This window comes from Argiope bruennichi, chromosome X2 (genome assembly GCF_947563725.1).
Source record: "Argiope bruennichi chromosome X2, qqArgBrue1.1, whole genome shotgun sequence".
NCBI lineage: Eukaryota > Metazoa > Arthropoda > Arachnida > Araneae > Araneidae > Argiope > Argiope bruennichi.
This window is the reverse complement of record NC_079163.1, coordinates 25,097,111-25,104,526: the sequence shown is the minus strand read 5'-3', so window position 1 is coordinate 25,104,526 and position 7,416 is coordinate 25,097,111.

The window sequence follows — 7,416 nt, the reverse complement described above, 5'->3', positions numbered from 1 at the left end:
TATTCTCAGGGAATAATAATTGCTTAAATTTTTTTGTTGCAGAAGATCAGAATATATTTATATAGATATGAAATTGGGCTGCATGACATTGTTACTCAAAAGTAAGCTTGATATTTTTAAAATATTTTATTTCATATCACAGAGATTAAACATTTCAGTTGAATTTTAAATTAATTTTTCATACAGTATCTTTCATTCACTGTTTATTTGTTGTCCAATTGTGTGTGTGTGTCTGTGTGTGTGTGTGTCACCATTAAGCTGGAGTTCGAATTTATTTCATTACAATATTAATTTTACAATGGTTGCACATTATGATTTATTCATATAAACTTACAATAAATATAGATATGGAACAAAATTTTTATTTGTCAGTTGTTGAAATAAATTTTATACTGTCATTATATTCTTATAATTGTTTGTTTGTTTCTGTGTGTTTTGTGTTGTTGTGTGTGTGTGTGTGTGTGTGTGTGTGTGTGTGTGTGTGTGTGTGTGTGTGTGTGTGTGTGTGTGTGTGTTTGACCATTCAGCTGGTGGAAAGCTGGATTCTCTTTTTTACATGATTTGAAAGTTTTTCCCTATGATAATTGTTTCATTTTTTAATAGTTTATTGAGTCTCATTTTCCTTAAATAGAATAAAAAATTTGTAAAATAATGAATGTTTTATTTTTAATTCGGTTTTCCTAATTATTTTATTTATTTATTCTCAGGGCATAATAATTGCTTAAATTTTTTTGATGCATTGATCAGAATAAATTTATATAGATATGAAATTGGGCTGCATGACATTGTTACTCAAATGTAAGCTTGATATTTTTTAAATATTTTATTTCATATCACAGAGATTAAATGCTTCAGTTGAATTTTAAATTAATTTTTCATACAGTATCTTTCATTCACTGTTTATTTGTTGTCCAGTTGTGTGTGTATGTGTGTGTGGGGTGTGTGTGTGTGTGTGTGTGTGTGTGTATGTGTGTTTGTGTGTGTGTTTCATCATTCAGCTGCATTTCAAACTTATTTCATTACAATATGAATTTTACAATGGTTGCACATTATGATTTATTCATATAAACTTACAATAAATATAGATATGGAACAAAATTTTTTATTTGTCAGTTGTTGAAATAAATTTTATACTGTCATTATATTCTTATAATTGTTTGTTGTTTCTTTGTGTTTTGTGTGTGTGTGTGTGTGTGTGTGTGTGTGTGTGTGTGTGTGTGTGTGTGTGTGTGTGTGTGTGTGTGTGTGTGTGTGTGTGTGTGTGTGTGTGTTTGACCATTCAGCTGGTGGAAAGCTGGATTCTCTTTTTTACATGATTTGAAAGTTTTTCACTATGATAATTGTTTCATTTTTTAATAGTTTATTGAGTCTCATTTTCCTTAAATAGAATAAAAAATTTGTAAAATAATGAATGTTTTATTTTTAATTCGGTTTTCCTAATTATTTTATTTATTTATTCTCGGGGCATAATAATTGCTTAAATTTTTTTGATGCAGAAGATCAGAATAAATTTATATAGATATGAAATTGGGCTGCATGACATTGTTACTCAAATGTAAGCTTGATATTTTTTAAATATTTTATTTCATATCACAGAGATTAAACATTTCAGTTGAATTTTAAATTAATTTTTCATACAGTATCTTTCATTCACTGTTTATTTGTTGTCCAATTGTGTGTGTGGTGTGTGTCTGTGTGTGTGTGTGTCAGCATTCAGCTGGAGTTCAAATTTATTTCATTACAATATAAATTTTACAATGGTTGCACATTATGATTTATTCATATAAACCTACAATAAATATAGATATGGAACCAAAATTTTTATTTGTCAGTTGTTGAAATAAATTTTATACTGTCATTATATTCTTCTAATTGTTTTTTTGTTTCTGTGAGTTTTGTGTGGTTTGTGTGTGTGTGTGTATGTGTGTGTGTGTGTGTGTGTGTGTGTGTGTGTGTGTGTGTGTGTGTGTGTGTGTGTGTGTGTGTGTGTGTGTGTGTGTTTGACCATTCAGCTGGTGGAAAGCTGAATTCTCTTTTTTACATGATTTGAAAGTTTTTCCCTATGATAATTGTTTCATTTTTTAATAGTTTATTGAGTCTCATTTTCCTTAAATAGAATAAAAAATTTGTAAAATAATGAATGTTTTATTTTTAATTCGGTTTTCCTAATTATTTTATTTATTTATTCTCAGGGCATAATAATTGCTTAAATTTTTTTGATGCATTGATCAGAATAAATTTATATAGATATGAAATTGGGCTGCATGACATTGTTACTCAAATGTAAGCTTGATATTTTTTAAATATTTTATTTCATATCACAGAGATTAAATGCTTCAGTTGAATTTTAAATTAATTTTTCATACAGTATCTTTCATTCACTGTTTATTTGTTGTCCAGTTGTGTGTGTATGTGTGTGTGGGGTGTGTGTGTGTGTGTGTGTGTGTGTATGTGTGTTTGTGTGTGTGTTTCATCATTCAGCTGCATTTCAAACTTATTTCATTACAATATGAATTTTACAATGGTTGCACATTATGATTTATTCATATAAACTTACAATAAATATAGATATGGAACAAAATTTTTTATTTGTCAGTTGTTGAAATAAATTTTATACTGTCATTATATTCTTATAATTGTTTGTTGTTTCTTTGTGTTTTATGTGGTTTGTTTGTGTGTGTGTGTGTGTGTGTGTGTGTGTGTGTGTGTGTGTGTGTGTGTGTGTGTGTGTTTGACCATTCAGCTGTTGGAAAGCTGGATTCTCTTTTTTACATGATTTGAAAATTTTTCCCTATGATAATTGTTTCATTTTTTAATAGGTTATTGAGACTCATTTTCATGAAATAGAATAAAAAATTTGTAAAATAATGAATGTTTTATTTTTAATTCGGTTTTCCTAATTATTTTATTTATTTCTTCTTTTTTATTCTCAGGGAATAATGATTGCTTAAATTTTTTTGTTGCAGAAGATCAGATTATATTTATATAGATATGAAATTGGGCTGCATGACATTGTTACTCAAAAGTAAGCTTGATATTTTTTAAATATTTTATTTCATATCACAGAGATTAAACATTTCAGTTGAATTTTAAATTAATTTTTCATACAGTATCTTTCATTCACTGTTTATTTGTTGTCCACTTGTGTGTGTGGTGTGTGTGTATGGTGTGTGTGTGGTGTGTGTGTGTGTGTGTGTGTGTTTCACCATTCAGCTGGAGTTCAAATTTATTTCATTACAATATAAATTTTACAATGGTTGCACTTTATGATTTATTCATATAAACTTACAATAAATATAGATATGGAACAAAAATTTTTATTTGTCAGTTGTTAAAATAAATTTTATACTGTCATTATATTCTTACAATTGTTTGTTTGTTTCTGTGTTTTGTGTGGTTTGTTTGTTTGTGTGTGTGTGTGTGTGTGTGTGTGTGTGTGTGTGTGTGTGTGTGTGTGTGTGTGTGTGTGTGTGTGTGTGTGTGTGTGTGAGAGAGTGTGTGTGTGTGTTTCACCATGCAGCTGGAGTTCAAATTTATTTCATTACAATATAAATTTTACAATGATTGCACATTATGATTTATTCATATAAACTTACAATAAATATAGATATGGAACAAAATTTTATATTTGTCAGTTGTTGAAATAAATTTTATACTGTCATTATATTCTTATAATTGTTTGTTTGTTTCTGTGTGTTTTGTTTGGTTTGTTTGCTTGTGTGTGTGTGTGTGTGTGTGTGTGTGACCAACATGTTTTGAAAATTTTTCCCTGTGATAATTGTTTCATTTTTTAATAGGTTATTGAGACTCATTTTCATTAAATAGAATAAAAAATTTGTAAAATAATGAATGTTTTATTTTTAATTCGGTTTTCCTAATTATTTTATTTATTTATTCTTTTTTATTCTCAGGGAATAATAATTGCTTAAATTTTTTTGTTGCAGAAGATCAGAATATATTTATATAGATATGAAATTGGGCTGCATGACATTGTTACTCAAAAGTAAGCTTGATATTTTTTAAATATTTTATTTCATATCACAGAGATTAAACATTTCAGTTGAATTTTAAATTAATTTTTCATACAGTATCTTTCATTCACTGTTTATTTGTTGTCCAATTGTGTGTGTGTGTCTGTGTGTGTGTGTGTCACCATTAAGCTGGAGTTCGAATTTATTTCATTACAATATTAATTTTACAATGGTTGCACATTATGATTTATTCATATAAACTTACAATAAATATAGATATGGAACAAAATTTTTATTTGTCAGTTGTTGAAATAAATTTTATACTGTCATTATATTCTTATAATTGTTTGTTTGTTTCTGTGTGTTTTGTGTTGTTTGTGTGTGTGTGTGTGTGTGTGTGTGTGTGTGTGTGTGTGTGTGTGTGTGTGTGTGTGTTTGACCATTCAGCTGGTGGAAAGCTGGATTCTCTTTTTTACATGATTTGAAAGTTTTTCCCTATGATAATTGTTTCATTTTTTAATAGTTTATTGAGTCTCATTTTCCTTAAATAGAATAAAAAATTTGTAAAATAATGAATGTTTTATTTTTAATTCGGTTTTCCTAATTATTTTATTTATTTATTCTCAGGGCATAATAATTGCTTAAATTTTTTTGATGCATTGATCAGAATAAATTTATATAGATATGAAATTGGGCTGCATGACATTGTTACTCAAATGTAAGCTTGATATTTTTTAAATATTTTATTTCATATCACAGAGATTAAATGCTTCAGTTGAATTTTAAATTAATTTTTCATACAGTATCTTTCATTCACTGTTTATTTGTTGTCCAGTTGTGTGTGTATGTGTGTGTGTGGGGTGTGTGTGTGTGTGTGTGTGTGTGTGTGTGTGTATGTGTGTTTGTGTGTGTGTTTCATCATTCAGCTGCATTTCAAACTTATTTCATTACAATATGAATTTTACAATGGTTGCACATTATGATTTATTCATATAAACTTACAATAAATATAGATATGGAACAAAATTTTTTATTTGTCAGTTGTTGAAATAAATTTTATACTGTCATTATATTCTTATAATTGTTTGTTGTTTCTTTGTGTTTTGTGTGGTTTGTTGTGTGTGTGTGTGTGTGTGTGTGTGTGTGTGTGTGTGTGTGTGTGTGTGTGTGTGTGTGTGTGTGTGTGTGTGTGTGTGTTTGACCATTCAGCTGGTGGAAAGCTGGATTCTCTTTTTTACATGATTTGAAAGTTTTTCACTATGATAATTGTTTCATTTTTTAATAGTTTATTGAGTCTCATTTTCCTTAAATAGAATAAAAAATTTGTAAAATAATGAATGTTTTATTTTTAATTCGGTTTTCCTAATTATTTTATTTATTTATTCTCGGGGCATAATAATTGCTTAAATTTTTTTGATGCAGAAGATCAGAATAAATTTATATAGATATGAAATTGGGCTGCATGACATAGTTACTCAAATGTAAGCTTGATATTTTTTAAATATTTTATTTCATATCACAGAGATTAAACATTTCAGTTGAATTTTAAATTAATTTTTCATACAGTATCTTTCATTCACTGTTTATTTGTTGTCCAATTGTGTGTGTGGTGTGTGTGTCTGTGTGTGTGTGTGTCAGCATTCAGCTGGAGTTCAAATTTATTTCATTACAATATAAATTTTACAATGGTTGCACATTATGATTTATTCATATAAACCTACAATAAATATAGATATGGAACCAAAATTTTTATTTGTCAGTTGTTGAAATAAATTTTATACTGTCATTATATTCTTCTAATTGTTTTTTTGTTTCTGTGAGTTTTGTGTGGTTTGTGTGTGTGTGTGTATGTGTGTGTGTGTGTGTGTGTGTGTGTGTGTGTGTGTGTGTGTGTGTGTGTGTGTGTGTGTGTGTGTGTGTTTGACCATTCAGCTGGTGGAAAGCTGGATTCTCTTTTTTACATGATTTGAAAGTTTTTCCCTATGATAATTGTTTCATTTTTTAATAGTTTATTGAGTCTCATTTTCCTTAAATAGAATAAAAAATTTGTAAAATAATGAATGTTTTATTTTTAATTCGGTTTTCCTAATTATTTTATTTATTTATTCTCAGGGCATAATAATTGCTTAAATTTTTTTGATGCATTGATCAGAATAAATTTATATAGATATGAAATTGGGCTGCATGACATTGTTACTCAAATGTAAGCTTGATATTTTTTAAATATTTTATTTCATATCACAGAGATTAAATGCTTCAGTTGAATTTTAAATTAATTTTTCATACAGTATCTTTCATTCACTGTTTATTTGTTGTCCAGTTGTGTGTGTATGTGTGTGTGGGGTGTGTGTGTGTGTGTGTGTGTGTGTATGTGTGTTTGTGTGTGTGTTTCATCATTCAGCTGCATTTCAAACTTATTTCATTACAATATGAATTTTACAATGGTTGCACATTATGATTTATTCATATAAACTTACAATAAATATAGATATGGAACAAAATTTTTTATTTGTCAGTTGTTGAAATAAATTTTATACTGTCATTATATTCTTATAATTGTTTGTTGTTTCTTTGTGTTTTATGTGGTTTGTTTGTGTGTGTGTGTGTGTGTGTGTGTGTGTGTGTGTGTGTGTGTGTGTGTGTGTGTGTGTGTGTGTGTGTGTGTGTGTGTGTGTGTGTGTGTGTGTGTTTGACCATTCAGCTGTTGGAAAGCTGGATTCTCTTTTTTACATGATTTGAAAATTTTTCCCTATGATAATTGTTTCATTTTTTAATAGGTTATTGAGACTCATTTTCATGAAATAGAATAAAAAATTTGTAAAATAATGAATGTTTTATTTTTAATTCGGTTTTCCTAATTATTTTATTTATTTCTTCTTTTTTATTCTCAGGGAATAATGATTGCTTAAATTTTTTTGTTGCAGAAGAGCAGATTATATTTATATAGATATGAAATTGGGCTGCATGACATTGTTACTCAAAAGTAAGCTTGATATTTTTTAAATATTTTATTTCATATCACAGAGATTAAACATTTCAGTTGAATTTTAAATTAATTTTTCATACAGTATCTTTCATTCACTGTTTATTTGTTGTCCACTTGTGTGTGTGGTGTGTGTGTATGGTGTGTGTGTGGTGTGTGTGTGTGTGTGTATGTGTTTCACCATTCAGCTGGAGTTCAAATTTATTTCATTACAATATAAATTTTACAATGGTTGCACTTTATGATTTATTCATATAAACTTACAATAAATATAGATATGGAACAAAAATTTTTATTTGTCAGTTGTTAAAATAAATTTTATACTGTCATTATATTCTTACAATTGTTTGTTTGTTTCTGTGTTTTGTGTGGTTTGTTTGTTGTGTGTGTGTGTGTGTGTGTGTGTGTGTGTGTGTGTGTGTGTGTGTGTGTGTGTGTGTGTGTGTGTGTGTGTGTGTGAGA